This window comes from Pseudophryne corroboree, chromosome 1, assembly GCF_028390025.1.
Source record: "Pseudophryne corroboree isolate aPseCor3 chromosome 1, aPseCor3.hap2, whole genome shotgun sequence".
NCBI classification, from domain to species: domain Eukaryota; kingdom Metazoa; phylum Chordata; class Amphibia; order Anura; family Myobatrachidae; genus Pseudophryne; species Pseudophryne corroboree.
The window spans coordinates 87064337-87082752 of NC_086444.1; the positions used below are offsets into that span (position 1 = coordinate 87064337).

General features: G+C 45.3%; 1 protein-coding gene and 1 long non-coding RNA gene across 2 annotated transcripts in view; both read left to right on the plus strand.

The window, feature by feature from the left end:
• LOC134945861 (uncharacterized) overlaps positions 1–4931 on the plus strand; it is a 100826-nt gene extending 95895 nt beyond the window's left edge. The window contains exons 3-4 of the long non-coding RNA XR_010182162.1: positions 1018–1204; positions 4533–4931. This is a non-coding gene — a long non-coding RNA (uncharacterized LOC134945861). The remainder of the gene's footprint in view (positions 1–1017; positions 1205–4532) is intronic.
• Positions 4932–12879: 7948 nt separating this feature from the next.
• Positions 12880–18416, plus strand: part of OSMR (oncostatin M receptor) — a 176819-nt gene continuing 171282 nt past the window's right edge. The window contains exon 1 of the mRNA XM_063961232.1: positions 12880–13256. The gene's annotated coding sequence lies outside the window, so the exon portion shown is untranslated. The remainder of the gene's footprint in view (positions 13257–18416) is intronic.

Genomic DNA, 18416 nt, shown 5'->3' on the forward strand with positions numbered 1-18416 from the left:
CCATTTTCACTCCAGACTTGGAGAGTGAGGGAGACAGACCTTTGTCTCTCTGTGGGTGATGGCGTCAGGTGGGGTCAGTGTGCGCTCTGTAGGGGTGCTGCTCCTGTCACTGTGGTGTACCTGTGCTGTTAGGGGTGCTGTCCTGGCTGTCACTAGTGTTTCATGTGTTGTTAGGGGTGCTGCAGCTGTACATGGATGTTGTTGCTGTTCTGGCTGCCACTGAGTTGTACAGGGGGCAGGGGCATTGTCCTCCTGTATGCTGTAAAAATGTAGGGTTGATGTTGTTAAAATAAAAGCACACTGTTCCTGTATGCTGTGAAAATACAGGGGTGCTGACCCAGTCTTGTATGCTGTAAAAATTTAAGAGTGTTTCTGTTGTTAAAATAAAAGCACACTGGTCCTGTATGCTGTAAACATTCAGGGGTGCAGTTGTTAAAATAAAAGCTCACTGGTCCTGTATGCTGTAAAAATACAGGGGTGCTGGCTCCGGCTTGTATAAATTCAGTGGTGCTTCTGCTAAAATAAAAGCACACTGGTCCTGTATGCTGTAAAAATAAAAGCACACTGTTCCTGTATGCTGTGAAAATACAGGGGTGCTGGCCCAGTCTTGTATGCTGTAAAAATTCAGGGTTGCTGCTGTTAAAATATTACACTGGCCCTGTATGCTTTAAAAATTCAGGGGTGCAGTCATTAAAATAAAAGCACATTGGCCCTGCATGCTGTAAAAATTCAGTGGTGCAGTTGTTAAAATTAGAGGTGTGCGGCAGATTTTGTGTTTTGGTTTTGGATCTGGATCCCCGCTCATGTTTTGGATCTGGATTGGTTTTGCCAAAACCACCCTTTCGGGTTTTGGTTTTGGATTTGGATGATTTTTGGGGGAGAAAAACATAAAAAGAGCTAAAATCACAGAATTTGGGGGTAATTTTGATCCTACGGTATTATTAACCTCAATAACATTCATTTACACTAATTTCCAGTCTATTCTGAACACCTCACATCTCACAATATTGTTTTTAGGCCAAAAGGTTGCACCAAGGACACTGGATGACTAAACTAAGTGACACAAGTGGACAGCACAAACACCTGGCCCATCTCGGAGTGGCACTGCAGTGGCAGACAGGATGGCAGTTTTAAAAACAAGGCCCCAAAAAGCATATAATGCAAAGAGAAAAAAGAGGTGCTCCGAGGTCGCTGGATGACTAAGGTAAGCAACACAAATGGACAGAACAAACACCTGGCCCATCTAGGAGTGGCACTGCAGTCGCAGACAGGATGGCAGTTTTAAAAACTAGGCCCCAAGGAGCACATAATGCAATGAAAAAAAAAGAGGTGCAAGATGTCTTGGGCCCTCCCACCCACCCATATTTTGTTTAAACAGTACATACACAGTTTAATAAACCTATAATTTCAGCGACAGGTGGTCCCCCTGGAAGAAGCTCACCAAGTTCTCAGAATCATAGCTAGCTACAAACATACCACCTCCATATTTGATAACTTTTCACATTGTGAGAAGAGGCAAGAGGAAGAGGACAGTGTCAAGAAGGTGATCAAAAATTAGAAAGGCACACACAAGCAAAAACAACACACAGGCTTTCACATCCACTCCTATATTGGTGTGGAACAGAAAGGACTTCAACCAAGCAAATATATAATTACTAATTACCACATTACTGGACAAACTGAAAAACTAGGGCCAAAGCCTCCAAAACTATACCCCCTTCTCCATGTTCAGGGATTAAGATAATCTCGGATTTATTGCTGGGATGCAAATAAACTGGTGTATACCACAGGATCAAGATTGAATATTTTCCACTCCACGGAGTCTGGAGACTTATTTTGTAAAGATCTCATGGGGTTTTTTTTCCTTCATTTTTTAATTGCATTTGTATTTACATATTTTGTGGCAGATGCCTTATTTTTGTTTTTCACAGCTCCCAGTTACACGCATGTGAGCATACCTATGTGTCCCAGTTACACGCATGTGAGCATACCTGTGTGTCTTGTTTACGTTTTTCATATTTTATTTTTAAATAAAGCAAATCCTTAGATGTTTTAGCAGCCCTTCCTGAGCCCCCACAGCAGGCCCGGATGGGGCAAGTTGAGTTCGGGTGGGTTCAGTACAGTACTAAGCAGGACTGTGCAGTGATTTTGTTTGTTATTGAGCCCCTGCCCTAGTGGAACTTACCACTCTACAGTCAAAACTCATTTCATACTATTAGTAAGACTGTGGGATGAAGCACTGCTAACCTCTGTGCCCACAGCATGCCTCAGCCTGGCAAGCCAGACATCTTCCTGGCTGTAAACCACCATGAGACTCCATATTGGGCCTTATTCAGTAACTGCTTGTGCCTCACAGGAGCTCCTAGCCCATCTAGTGCTACAGTGCAATGGAAAGCTGATGCAATGCAAGATCACTGAAACTGTTCTTCTAACACTGCGAGGTCTTGCGATAACCCTACGCAGCCCTTAGGAATGAACCCTGTACAACAAATGCGCATCTTCTAAATAAATAATCCCAAAATGTGGAACATCAATAATAAATCAAAATTAAGGTTGACTAATTGGAGCCATTTATTTGAGTGAGTCCCTAACATGAAATAATTGAGAAGAATCTCTCGCCAATGCTCCGTCAGAAAATATCACTTTTACTTCTCCGGCAGTTGCACTGGATTATGATTCAGTCTCTTCTGAGTCACACTTCGCAATAGCAATTTCCATTTCCAACTTTGCGGCTATGTTTTCACAAATCTGTTTGTGATGTTGAAGCTTGTTTCATATCTGCTCTAGGCTTTCATTTAAACCTAGGATCAACTACAGCATCACTCCTAGAATTATATGACAGTGGGGCAGCACCAATGGACTGATAGGGCAGAGGGGCAGCACCCCACATAGGACAGCACCCCCGGAATGATGTGGCAAAGAAAAGACGTGCAAGATGGAATTGTCCTTGGGCCCTCCCACCCTTATGTTGTATAAACAGGACATGCACACTTTAACAAACCAATAATTTCAGTGACGGGGTCTGCCACATGAGTGTGGCTGAAATGAATTATTTGTTTGGGCACTCACCAAAAAAAAAAAGCAATTAATGTCTTTTTGCACAAACAGGTTCTACAGTGACAAGATGTCGTCCTCAGCCTCAGATTCCCCCCTTCAGTGTTTACATCCTCATCCTCACAGAGAAATAGTATTCAAACAAAACCACATCATTTAGGTGTCAGTGGACCGCTTACGCTATTACCCAAAGTTTCTGAACTTGACAATGACTTATGATGAATGTGCTGCAGGTGATGTATAAGAGAGAATGTTCCTAGGTGGTTAACGTCCTTACCCCTACTTATTATGGATTGACAAAGGCAATAGATGGCTTGACACCTCTTCGGTGTGGAATTATTTCTCCACAAATCCGGACAGCAGGTGTCAAGCCATCTGTTGCCTTTTTCAATCCATAATAAGTAGGGGTAAGGACGTTAACCACTTAGGAACATCCTCCCTTATAGGTCACCTGTAGCGCATTCATCATAAGTCATTGTCAAGTTCAGAAACTTTGGTTAATAGCGTAAGCAGTCCACTAAAACCTAAATGATGTGGTTTTGTTTGAATATTATTTCTCTGTGAGGATGAGGATGTAAACACTTAAGTGGGTGGGAATCTTAAGATGAGGACAACATCTTGAAACTGTAGAGCCAGTATGTTCAAGGAGAGATTAATTGGGGGGTTTTTGGTGGGGGCCCAAGCAAACCAATCATGTCAGCCACACTCGTGTGGCAGACCCTATCGCTGAAATGATTGGTTTGTTAAAGTGTACATGTCCTGTTTTTACAATATAAGGGTGGGTTGGAGGTCCCAAAGACAATTCCATCTTGCCCATCTTTTCTTTGCCACATGATTCCAGGGGTGCTGCCCTATATGGGGTGCTGCCCCTCTGCCCTATCAGTCCATTGGTGCAGCCCTACATAAGTCCAGGGGTGCTGTTGCCTGTCTGCTGTGCTGTATAATTCTCCAGGGGTACTGCCTATGCTGTATAAATCCAGGGGTGCTGCCATATAATTCCACTGGTGCTACTGTACTTGATCCTAGGTTTAAATGAAAACCTAGAGCATATATGAAACAAGCTTCAACATCACAAACAGATTTGTGAAAACATAGCCGCAAAGTTGGAAATGGAAATTGCTAATTTGACAAAGTGTTTTTTAATAAAGTGTGGAGAGACCACATTTGTGGCCAAAGTCAGTGTGACTTAGAAGAGACTGAATCATAATCCAGCACAACTGCCACATAGGTTTTACTGATATTTTCTGCCGAAGCAGAAGGGACAGTTAGGGACTCACTCAAATGAATGGCTCCAACTATTCAACCTTAATTTTAATTTATTATTGATGTTCCACATTTTGGGATAATTTATTTAGAAGATGCGCATTTGTTGTACAGGGTTCATTCCTAAGGGCTGCGTAGGGTTATCGCAACACCTCGCAGTGTTCATGCTTCCTTCAGCAGACAAGCTTTATGGAGATGCTGACTTCATTTTCCAGCAGGACTTGGCATCTGCCCACACTGCCAAAAGTACCAAAACCTGGTTCAATGACCGTGGGATTACTGTGCTGGATTGAACCGCAAACTCGCCTGACCTGAACCCCATAGAGAATCTATGGGGCATTGCCGAGAGAAAGATGAGAGACATGAGACCAAACAATGAAGAAGAGCTGAAGGCCGCTATTGAAGCTTCCTGAGGTTCCATAACACCTCAGCAGTGCCCCAGCTGATAGAATCCATGCCATGCCGCATTGAGGCAGTAATTCATGCAAAAACTGGACCAAACCAAGTACTGAGTACATATGCATGATTATACTATTCAGAGGGCCGACATTTCTGTATTTAAAATCCTTTATTTATTGATTTTATGTTATATTCTAATTTTCTGAGATTTTGGGTTTGGGGTTATTTTAAGTAGAGATGAGCGGGTTCGGTTTCTCTGAAACCGAACCCGCACGAACTTCATGTTTTTTTCACGGGTCCGAGCAGACTCGGATCCTCCCGCCTTGCTCGGTTAACCCGAGCGCGCCCGAACGTCATCATGACGCTGTCGGATTCTCGCGAGACTCGGATTCTATATAAGGAGCCGCGCGTCGCCGCCATTTTCACACGTGCATTGAGATTGATAGGGAGAGGACGTGGCTGGCGTCCTCTCCATTAGAAATTAGATTAGAAGAGAGAGAGAGATTGTGCAGAGTCAGACAGAGTTTACCACAGTGACCAGTGCAGTTGTTGTTAGTTAACTTTTATTTATTTTAATATATATCCGTTCTCTGCTATATCCGTTCTCTGCCTGAAAAAAAACGATACACAGCAGCAGCCAGTCACACAGTGTGACTCAGTCTGTGTGCACTCAGCTCAGCCCAGTGTGCTGCACATCAATGTATAAAAGGCAAAGCTTATAATAATTGTGGGGGAGACTGGGGAGCACTGCAGGTTGTTATAGCAGGAGCCCCCAGGAGTACATAATATTATATTAATTTAAAATTAAACAGTGCACACTTTTGCTGCAGGAGTGCCACTGCCAGTGTGACTAGTGGTGACCAGTGCCTGACCACCAGTATAGTAGTATATTGTTGTATGTATTGTATACTATCTCTTTATCAACCAGTCTATATTAGCAGCAGACACAGTACAGTGCGGTAGTTCACGGCTGTGGCTACCTCTGTGTCGGCAGTCGGAACTCGGCAGGCAGTCCGTCCATCCATAATTGTATTACAATATATACCACCTAACCGTGGTATTTTTTTTTCTTTCTTTATGCCGTCGTCATAGTGTCATACTAGTTGTTACGAGTATACTACTATCTCTTTATCAACCAGTGTACAGTGCGGTAGTTCACGGCTGTGGCTACCTCTGTGTCGGCAGTCGGCAGGCAGTCCGTCCATCCATAATTGTATTATTATTATAATATATACCACCTAACCGTGGTTTTTTTTCCATTCTTTATACCGTCGTCATAGTGTCATACTAGTTGTTACGAGTATACTACTATCTCTTTATCAACCAGTGTACAGTGCGGTAGTTCACGGCTGTGGCTACCTCTGTGTCGGCAGTCGGCAGGCAGTCCGTCCATCCATAATTGTATTATTATTATAATATATACCACCTAACCGTGGTTTTTTTTTCATTCTTTATACCGTCATAGTGTCATACTAGTTGTTACGAGTATACTACTATCTCTTTATCAACCAGTGTACAGTGCGGTAGTTCACGGCTGTGGCTACCTCTGTGTCGGCAGTCGGCAGGCAGTCCGTCCATCCATAATTGTATTATTATTATAATATATACCACCTAACCGTGGTTTTTTTTTTCATTCTTTATACCGTCGTCATAGTGTCATACTAGTTGTTACGAGTATACTACTATCTCTTTATCAACCAGTGTACAGTGCGGTAGTTCACGGCTGTGGCTACCTCTGTGTCGGCAGTCGGCAGGCAGTCCGTCCATCCATAATTGTATTATTATTATAATATATACCACCTAACCGTGGTTTTTTTTCCATTCTTTATACCGTCGTCATAGTGTCATACTAGTTGTTACGAGTATACTACTATCTCTTTATCAACCAGTGTACAGTGCGGTAGTTCACGGCTGTGGCTACCTCTGTGTCGGCAGTCGGCAGGCAGTCCGTCCATCCATAATTGTATTATTATTATAATATATACCACCTAACCGTGGTTTTTTTTCCATTCTTTATACCGTCGTCATAGTGTCATACTAGTTGTTACGAGTATACTACTATCTCTTTATCAACCAGTGTACAGTGCGGTAGTTCACGGCTGTGGCTACCTCTGTGTCGGCAGTCGGCAGGCAGTCCGTCCATCCATAATTGTATTATTATTATAATATATACCACCTAACCGTGGTTTTTTTTCCATTCTTTATACCGTCGTCATAGTGTCATACTAGTTGTTACGAGTATACTACTATCTCTTTATCAACCAGTGTACAGTGCGGTAGTTCACGGCTGTGGCTACCTCTGTGTCGGCAGTCGGCAGGCAGTCCGTCCATCCATAATTGTATTATTATTATAATATATACCACCTAACCGTGGTTTTTTTTTCATTCTTTATACCGTCGTCATAGTGTCATACTAGTTGTTACGAGTATACTACTATCTCTTTCTCAACCAGTGTACAGTGCGGTAGTTCACGGCTGTGGCTACCTCTGTGTCGGCAGTCGGCAGGCAGTCCGTCCATCCATAATTGTATTATTATTATAATATATACCACCTAACCGTGGTTTTTTTTCCATTCTTTATACCGTCGTCATAGTGTCATACTAGTTGTTACGAGTATACTACTATCTCTTTATCAACCAGTGTACAGTGCGGTAGTTCACGGCTGTGGCTACCTCTGTGTCGGCAGTCGGCAGGCAGTCCGTCCATCCATAATTGTATTATTATTATAATATATACCACCTAACCGTGGTTTTTTTTTCATTCTTTATACCGTCGTCATAGTGTCATACTAGTTGTTACGAGTATACTACTATCTCTTTATCAACCAGTGTACAGTGCGGTAGTTCACGGCTGTGGCTACCTCTGTGTCGGCAGTCGGCAGGCAGTCCGTCCATCCATAATTGTATTATTATTATAATATATACCACCTAACCGTGGTTTTTTTTTTCATTCTTTATACCATCGTCATAGTGTCATACTAGTTGTTACGAGTATACTACTATCTCTTTATCAACCAGTGTACAGTGCGGTAGTTCACGGCTGTGGCTACCTCTGTGTCGGCAGTCGGCAGGCAGTCCGTCCATCCATAATTGTATTATTATTATAATATATACCACCTAACCGTGGTTTTTTTATACCACCTAACCGTGGCAGTCCGTCCATAATTGTATACTAGTAAACTATCCAATCCATCCATCTCCATTGTTTACCTGAGGTGCCTTTTAGTTCTGCCTATAAAATATGGAGAACAAAAAAGTTGAGGTTCCAAAATTAGGGAAAGATCAAGATCCACTTCCACCTCGTGCTGAAGCTGCTGCCACTAGTCATGGCCGAGACGATGAAATGCCAGCAACGTCGTCTGCCAAGGCCGATGCCCAATGTCATAGTACAGAGCATGTCAAATCCAAAACACCAAATATCAGAAAAAAAAGGACTCCAAAACCTAAAATAAAATTGTCGGAGGAGAAGCGTAAACTTGCCAATATGCCATTTACCACACGGAGTGGCAAGGAACGGCTGAGGCCCTGGCCTATGTTCATGGCTAGTGGTTCAGCTTCACATGAGGATGGAAGCACTCAGCCTCTCGCTAGAAAACTGAAAAGACTCAAGCTGGCAAAAGCACCGCAAAGAACTGTGCGTTCTTTGAAATCCCAAATCCACAAGGAGAGTCCAATTGTGTCGTTTGCGATGCCTGACCTTCCCAACACTGGACGTGAAGAGCATGCGCCTTCCACTATTTGCATGCCCCCTGCAAGTGCTGGAAGGAGCACCCGCAGTCCAGTTCCTGATAGTCAGATTGAAGATGTCAGTGTTGAAGTACACCAGGATGAGGAGGATATGGGTGTTGCTGGCGCTGGGGAGGAAATTGACCAGGAGGATTCTGATGGTGAGGTGGTTTGTTTAAGTCAGGCACCCGGGGAGACACCTGTTGTCCGTGGGAGGAATATGGCCGTTGACATGCCAGGTGAAAATACCAAAAAAATCAGCTCTTCGGTGTGGAGGTATTTCACCAGAAATGCGGACAACAGGTGTCAAGCCGTGTGTTCCCTTTGTCAAGCTGTAATAAGTAGGGGTAAGGACGTTAACCACCTCGGAACATCCTCCCTTATACGTCACCTGCAGCGCATTCATAATAAGTCAGTGACAAGTTCAAAAACTTTGGGTGACAGCGGAAGCAGTCCACTGACCAGTAAATCCCTTCCTCTTGTAACCAAGCTCACGCAAACCACCCCACCAACTCCCTCAGTGTCAATTTCCTCCTTCCCCAGGAATGCCAATAGTCCTGCAGGCCATGTCACTGGCAAGTCTGACGAGTCCTTTCCTGCCTGGGATTCCTCCGATGCATCCTTGCGTGTAACGCCTACTGCTGCTGGCGCTGCTGTTGTTGCCGCTGGGAGTCGATGGTCATCCCAGAGGGGAAGTCGTAAGCCCACTTGTACTACTTCCAGTAAGCAATTGACTGTTCAACAGTCCTTTGCGAGGAAGATGAAATATCACAGCAGTCATCCTACTGCAAAGCGGATAACTGAGTCCTTGACAACTATGTTGGTGTTAGACGTGCGTCCGGTATCCGCCGTTAGTTCACAGGGAACTAGACAATTTATTGAGGCAGTGTGCCCCCGTTACCAAATACCATCTAGGTTCCACTTCTCTAGGCAGGCGATACCGAGAATGTACACGGACGTCAGAAAAAGACTCACCAGTGTCCTAAAAAATGCAGTTGTACCCAATGTCCACTTAACCACGGACATGTGGACAAGTGGAGCAGGGCAGGGTCAGGACTATATGACTGTGACAGCCCACTGGGTAGATGTATGGACTCCCGCCGCAAGAACAGCAGCGGCGGCACCAGTAGCAGCATCTCGCAAACGCCAACTCTTTCCTAGGCAGGCTACGCTTTGTATCACCGCTTTCCAGAATACGCACACAGCTGAAAACCTCTTACGGCAACTGAGGAAGATCATCGCGGAATGGCTTACCCCAATTGGACTCTCCTGTGGATTTGTGGCATCGGACAACGCCAGCAATATTGTGTGTGCATTAAATATGGGCAAATTCCAGCACGTCCCATGTTTTGCACATACCTTGAATTTGGTGGTGCAGAATTTTTTAAAAAACGACAGGGGCGTGCAAGAGATGCTGTCGGTGGCCAGAAAAATTGCGGGACACTTTCGGCGTACAGGCACCACGTACAGAAGACTGGAGCACCACCAAAAACTACTGAACCTGCCCTGCCATCATCTGAAGCAAGAAGTGGTAACGAGGTGGAATTCAACCCTCTATATGCTTCAGAGGTTGGAGGAGCAGCAAAAGGCCATTCAAGCCTATACAATTGAGCACGATATAGGAGATGGAATGCACCTGTCTCAAGTGCAGTGGAGAATGATTTCAACGTTGTGCAAGGTTCTGATGCCCTTTGAACTTGCCACACGTGAAGTCAGTTCAGACACTGCCAGCCTGAGTCAGGTCATTCCCCTCATCAGGCTTTTGCAGAAGAAGCTGGAGGCATTGAAGAAGGAGCTAACACGGAGCGATTCCGCTAGGCATGTGGGACTTGTGGATGGAGCCCTTAATTCGCTTAACAAGGATTCACGGGTGGTCAATCTGTTGAAATCAGAGCACTACATTTTGGCCACCGTGCTCGATCCTAGATTTAAAGCCTACCTTGGATCTCTCTTTCCGGCAGACACAGGTCTGCTGGGGTTGAAAGACCTGCTGGTGACAAAATTGTCAAGTCAAGCGGAACGCGACCTGTCAACATCTCCTCCTTCACATTCTCCCGCAACTGGGGGTGCGAGGAAAAGGCTCAGAATTCCGAGCCCACCCGCTGGCGGTGATGCAGGGCAGTCTGGAGCGACTGCTGATGCTGACATCTGGTCCGGACTGAAGGACCTGACAACGATTACGGACATGTCGTCTACTGTCACTGCATATGATTCTCTCAACATTGATAGAATGGTGGAGGATTATATGAGTGACCGCATCCAAGTAGGCACGTCACACAGTCCGTACTTATACTGGCAGGAAAAAGAGGCAATTTGGAGGCCCTTGCACAAACTGACTTTATTCTACCTAAGTTGCCCTCCCACAAGTGTGTACTCCGAAAGAGTGTTTAGTGCCGCCGCTCACCTTGTCAGCAATCGGCGTACGAGGTTACATCCAGAAAATGTGGAGAAGATGATGTTCATTAAAATGAATTATAATCAATTCCTCCGCGGAGACATTGACCAGCAGCAATTGCCTCCACAAAGTACACAGGGAGCTGAGATGGTGGATTCCAGTGGGGACGAATTGATAATCTGTGAGGAGGGGGATGTACACGGTGATATATCGGAGGGTGAAGATGAGGTGGACATCTTGCCTCTGTAGAGCCAGTTTGTGCAAGGAGAGATTAATTGCTTCTTTTTTGGGGGGGGTCCAAACCAACCCGTCATATCAGTCACAGTCGTGTGGCAGACCCTGTCACTGAAATGATGGGTTGGTTAAAGTGTGCATGTCCTGTTTTGTTTATACAACATAAGGGTGGGTGGGAGGGCCCAAGGATAATTCCATCTTGCACCTCTTTTTTCTTTTCTTTTTCTTTGCATCATGTGCTGATTGGGGAGGGTTTTTTGGAAGGGACATCCTGCGTGACACTGCAGTGCCACTCCTAGATGGGCCCGGTGTTTGTGTCGGCCACTAGGGTCGCTAATCTTACTCACACAGCTACCTCATTGCGCCTCTTTTTTTCTTTGCGTCATGTGCTGTTTGGGGAGGGTTTTTTGGAAGGGACATCCTGCGTGACACTGCAGTGCCACTCCTAGATGTGCCCGGTGTTTGTGTCGGCCACTAGGGTCGCTAATCTTACTCACACAGTCAGCTACCTCATTGCGCCTCTTTTTTTCTTTGCGTCATGTGCTGTTTGGGGAGGGTTTTTTGGAAGGGCCATCCTGCGTGACACTGCAGTGCCACTCCTAGATGGGCCCGGTGTTTGTGTCGGCCACTAGGGTCGCTTATCTTTCTCACACAGCTACCTCATTGCGCCTCTTTTTTTCTTTGCGTCATGTGCTGTTTGGGGAGGGTTTTTTGGAAGGGACATCCTGCGTGACACTGCAGTGCCACTCCTAGATGGGCCCGGTGTTTGTGTCGGCCACTAGGGTCGCTTATCTTTCTCACACAGTCAGCTACCTCATTGCGCCTCTTTTTTTCTTTGCGTCATGTGCTGTTTGGGGAGGGTTTTTTGGAAGGGACATCCTGCGTGACACTGCAGTGCCACTCCTAGATGGGCCCGGTGTTTGTGTCGGCCACTAGGGTCGCTTATCTTACTCACACAGCGACCTCGGTGCAAATTTTAGGACTAAAAATAATATTGTGAGGTGTGATGTGTTCAGAATAGGCTGAAAATGAGTGTAAATTATGTTTTTTGAGGTTAATAATACTTTGGGATCAAAATTACCCCCAAATTCTATGATTTAAGCTGTTTTTTAGGGTTTTTTGAAAAAAACACCCGAATCCAAAACACACCCGAATCCGACAAAAATAATTCGGTGAGGTTTTGCCAAAACGCGTTCGAACCCAAAACACGGCCGCGGAACCGAACCCAAAACCAAAACACAAAACCCGAAAAATTTCAGGCGCTCATCTCTAATTTTAAGATGGTAGCCACAATCATCAAAATTATAACAAATAAAGGCTTGAAATATCTCACTTTAATGAGTGTATATAATATATTAGTTTCACCTTTTAAGTTGAATTACTGAAATAAATGAACTTTTGCACAATATTCTAATTTTTTGAGTTTCACCTGTATGTATCTGGACATCAGGAAAGGAGTGCAAAGCCCATATGGCTGAAAGCCTGTGTTCTGTGCTGACACAGATCAGTAATAGGGTATCAGCCTAATCCCTTACACTGCTTTAAGATTGTGCAGCCTTCAGCCTCTTTTCTGTGCAGAAAACAAATGACCTAGACAAGCAGGTAATCTGTATTGTGGATTATATTTCCATTTTATTTCATGATTAGTTTTAATAAACTTTTATGGGCCTTTTTCAAGACGCGACACAACATTTGTGATTCCATGAAAGTTGGTTTGATTATAATTTTATAAACCCTGCAGCTATCTTCTGCATAATGTGTTTATTAAGCTGTGACTACACTATTACATTCAAGAGGAAAGGCTGGGAAGTGTTTGTTCAAGTCCTAACCTGCGGCTGTGGGCCTATGAAAAAAATCACAATCTAAAAGAAAAACAAATTTTCATTTTCCTCTGTAAATCCAGACTTGTGTAGAAAGCTGATATGATTCAACTGCCTCTTCCTGTAAATCCACCCACTCTCTGGGTGTTGGGATTTCAGTATAAGACAGATGCTTTAGTGTGGAAAGGACTTGGGAGAATTCCTAACACAAACTCTGAAATCTGCCGACTGCTCATTTAACATCTTTTCAACAACAAGTCTTTAACGTAGAACTATCCAGGATCGAGGCTGTCTTTCACGTGCTCTTTAACTTTTTCGGAATTGTCAGAACTTGGGAAGGGAATTTTTGTTTTCGTAAAGGAACAGTAAGTAAAAGCGTTCTCACCACTGCTAAAGAATGCATTCTTTGTGCTATTTGTACTGCAACTATGTAATACGAGACCGGATCTCAAGGTTAAGAACTGTTTCCGAGCATTGGGGCAAAGTATTTGCTGTTATTAGTTGTCAAATGCTGTGTATGTTGTGTTTGTTATTCCTTAAACTGAACTAGGGACAGGTGTCCGGCAACGGCAAGGCCTAATTGCGACTATACAGTAATACAGGCACTAGTGAAAGTAAAGGAAACCAGCTATACAATAAGAATTGCCATGTGAAAGTATTACAAGGAAGGAATTGCCATGTGAAAGTATTACAAGGAAGGAATTGCCATGTGAAAGTATTACAAGGAAGGAATTGCCATGTGAAAGTATTACAAGGAAGGAATTGCCATGTGAAAGTATTACAAGGAAGTGTGTAATGTCTAATCACAGTTGTACTATAAGAAATTAATTAAATATGCATACAGTATTTACTAACTGCCCCTAATTTACAAGTTTGGAAGATTTCTCTTATTATTTTTATAACTTTTTGTTGTTGTTGTTATTTTAAATAATGACCATTTGTACAATGGAGGCTGTCTTATTTTGTGTATATATATATATATATATATATATTCTCACTGTTTTCTTGTCTTTATGAGGCCTATTCATTAACCTTAATGGATATATTCAATTGAAGTCGATAGCTGCCGTCTGTCGAAAAGACGTCAGTTTTCGACTTTTTAAGGTCGAATCATGATTCGACCTATTCAATATAACCCAAAATTTGTCAAGTCGATGAATTCAACTTGTCGAAAAGCACGTGGATCGGCGGAATAGCTGCCGATCCACGTGCTTGTGTCAAAAATGGGGCAAAACCGTTTAAAAAAAAGTCGAATGAGATGGGGACAGCAGTGTCGGAGACGGGGAGAGCCGAGGCGGGGACGGGGTGAGCAGCGGCGGCTGTGAGAGAGGGGGAGCGGGTGGCGGCTGTAACAGGGGGAATGGAGCGGTGGCTGTGACAGGAGGGACGGAGCGGCGGCTAGGACACAGAAGGGATGGGGAGAGCCACGGGCAGATGGGGGGAGAGCAGCGCTACAGCAGCGACTATATAGCTGCTGCTGTAGCGCTGCTCTCCCCCGTCTCCCCCCCCCCCCCGCATATCAATTCGACTTTTGTAAAAGTCGAATTGAGATGTCCATTGAATAGGCCGCGCCTCCACCCCCCCTACCTCAGGCCGTGAACATCTCCGCTTTGCTTGCATACTGCCATCAGGCTACCTTCCACTTGCCTGCACCTCTTGTCATCTGTCTGTTGCCCCTCCCCAATAGATTGTTAGCTCTTCAGAGCAGGGCCCTCTTTCCTCTTGTTATCTAAGCCCTCGTCTCAGCATATTTCACTCACAGCTCTCCCCTACTCAACGACCATCTTTATCCTGCTGGTAAAGGCTCATCTCCATCTATAACCACCAGCCTCTAGTAGTACGATGAGCACTCCATCAATACTTACATCTTAGCTGTATTATGTCCTGAGAATGTGTGGTGCTCCTATGTTACCTGTATTTCTGTTATTTATTTACTGTAATGCTATGTTTTGTCCCCTGTACTGTCCATTGTACGGCGCTGCGAAACACATGTGGCGCCTTATAAATAAAATGTAATAATAATAATAATAATAATAGGCCAGGTCGGATCCATTCCGACAAATGAATGTCGGAATGGATCCGACTTCAATTGAATATACCCTTAAAAGTAGGTGAATTTAAAAATTTTCACCTACTTATGTAAAACTTAAGTACTGGCCCCATTCATTAAACAGGTAACGCAGGTTATTTCACTGGAACCTCTTGCTTAGCTGTTATTCCTGTTTCGGAACGTGTAATTTCCCAATTCATCAAACTAAAAAAATACAGAATTTTCTGAATTTGTCAGCTGTTCTCAAGGCATTGCTCCTTCCTATGGGAAGGACAGGGGCATTTTAACAGAGGAGGGGGCCCGTGTGCAGAGTCTAGTTGCAGCGGGCATTGGTATTGTGCCAGAGTCAACTGCGCATGAGCAGCCCTACGGAAACATGGCGCCCGCCATGTTACGGAGACTAGCTTCACTACTGTGCATGTGTGGTGGCCATTTTGGCTGTCATTTTTGCTGCGCCCGATGTGGGACTACAGACAGGTAAGTAATAGAACATGGGTGCGGTGTGGGCCCCCAGGGGTCCTTGTGCACCGCACACATAGCACCCATTATAGAAAAGCCAATGGGGAAGAAGTCCTGGGTTGTGAAGAGGCATCCATTTAGATTCCTCCGCCCTTGTTTGGCTCCCTCTGTCTGACAGGCTCATTGTGTGCATGTGCAGCGCACACGGGCGCCTGGATCCAGGTAGGCCCACACCACGTACATTGCACCCATATTGTTTTAATACTCACCTTTTCGGAGTCTCGCAACATCGAAAATGACCGCTGCGCATGGCGGGCACCATGCTTCTGGAGACCTGAGCATGCACAGAAGACTCCGGCACAGTGCCAGAGCCTGCGGCACTGTGCAGAGGAGGGGACCCACCCGGAGTTGGCACATGGGCACCCTCTTCTCCTGTCCCTATATGTGTATTTATATAATGCGGGAAGAAAAACATAACCAGGATTGCTCTAATGCATCTCATACCTGTTCCGCATATCTTTTGGCTTGTACTGGTCGCACATCCCTTGTTACAGCTCTGCCCACCCAGGTTACAGTTAGTGATGAGCAGGTTCGGATCCTCGGGATCCAAACCCCCCCGAACTTCACCCATTTTACACGGGTCTGAGGAAGATTCGGATCCTCCCGCCTTGCTCGGTTAACCCGAGCGCCCCCGAACGTCATCATCCCGTGGTCGGATTCTCGCGAGATTCGTATTCTATATAAGGAGCCGCACGTCGCCGCCATTTTTCACTCGTGCATTGGAGATGATCGTGAGAGGACGTGGCTGGTGTCCTCTCAGTTTCTATGTTCAGTGGGCTGCAAATTGTGCTGCAAATATCTGTGCTCAGTGTGCTGCAAATATCTGTGCTCAGTGTGCTGCAAGTGCAAATATCTACGTTCTCTGCCTGAAAAACGCTCCATATCTGTGCTCAGTGTAGAGATGAGCGCCTGAAATTTTTCGGGTTTTGTGTTTTGGTTTTGGGTTCGGTTCCGCGGACGTGTTTTGGGTTCGACCGCGTTTTGGCAAAACCTCACCGAATTTTTTTTGTCGGATTCGGGTGTGTTTTGGATTCGGGTGGTTTTTTCAAAAAACCCTAAAAAACAGCTTAAAACATTGAATTTGGGGGTCATTTTGATCCCATAGTATTATTAACCTCAATAACCATAATTAACACTCATTTTCAGTCTATTCTGAACACCTTACACCTCACAATATTATTTTTAGTCCTAAAATTTGCACCGAGGTCGCTGGATGACTAAGCTCAGCGACCCTAGTGGCCGACACAAACACCTGGCCCATCTAGGAGTGGCACTGCAGTGTCACGCAGGATGTCCCTTCCAAAAAACCCTCCCCAAACAGCACATGACGCAAAGAAAAAAAGAGGCGCAATGAGGTAGCTGTGTGAGTAAGATTAGCGACCCTAGTGGCCGACACAAACACCGGGCCCATCTAGGAGTGGCACTGCAGTGTCACGCAGGATGTCCCTCCCAAAAAACCCTCCCCAAACAGCACATGACGCAAAGAAAAAAAGAGGCGCAATGAGGTAGCTGACTGTGTGAGAAAGATAAGCGACCCTAGTGGCCGACACAAACACCGGGCCCATCTAGGAGTGGCACTGCAGTGTCACGCAGGATGTCCCTTCCAAAAAACCCTCCCCAAACAGCACATGACGCAAAGAAAAAAAGAGGCGCAATGAGGTAGCTGACTGTGTGAGAAAGATAAGCGACCCTAGTGGCCGACACAAACACCGGGCCCATCTAGGAGTGGCACTGCAGTGTCACGCAGGATGTCCCTTCCAAAAAACCCTCCCCAAACAGCACATGACGCAAAGAAAAAAAGAGGCGCAATGAGGTAGCTGACTGTGTGAGAAAGATAAGCGACCCTAGTGGCCGACACAAACACCGGGCCCATCTAGGAGTGGCACTGCAGTGTCACGCAGGATGTCCCTTCCAAAAAACCCTCCCCAAACAGCACATGACGCAAAGAAAAAAAGAGGCGCAATGAGGTAGCTGACTGTGTGAGAAAGATAAGCGACCCTAGTGGCCGACACAAACACCGGGCCCATCTAGGAGTGGCACTGCAGTGTCACGCAGGATGTCCCTTCCAAAAAACCCTCCCCAAACAGCACATGACGCAAAGAAAAATAAAAGAAAAAAGAGGTGCAAGATGGAATTGTCCTTGGGCCCTTCCCACCCACCCTTATGTTGTATAAACAAAACAGGACATGCACACTTTAACCAATCCATCATTTCAGTGACAGGGTCTGCCACACGACTGTGACTGAAATGACGGGTTGGTTTGGACCCCCACCAAAAAAGAAGCAATTAATCTCTCCTTGCACAAACTGGCTCTACAGAGGCAAGATGTCCACCTCATCATCATCCTCCGATATATCACCGTGTTGTACATCCCCCTCCTCACAGATTATCAATTCGTCCCCACTGGAATCCACCATGTCAGCTCCCTGTGTACTTTGTGGAGGCAATTGCTGCTGGTCAATGTCTCCGCGGAGGAATTGATTATAATTCATTTTAATGAACATCATCTTCTCCACATTTTCTGGATGTAACCTCGTACGCCGATTGCTGACAAGGTGAGCGGCGGCACTAAACACTCTTTCGGAGTACACACTTGTGGGAGGGCAACTTAGGTAGAATAAAGCCAGTTTGTGCAAGGGCCTCCAAATTGCCTCTTTTTCCTGCCAGTATAAGTACGGACTGTGTGACGTGCCTACTTGGATGCGGTCACTCATATAATCCTCCACCATTCTATCAATGGTGATAGAATCATATGCAGTGACAGTAGACGACATGTCCGTAATGGTTGTCAGGTCCTTCAGTCCGGACCAGATGTCAGCATCAGCAGTCGCTCCAGACTGCCCTGCATCACCGCCAGCGGGTGGGCTCGGAATTCTGAGCCTTTTCCTCGCACCCCCAGTTGCGGGAGAATGTGAAGGAGGAGATGTTGACAGGTCGCGTTCCGCTTGACTTGACA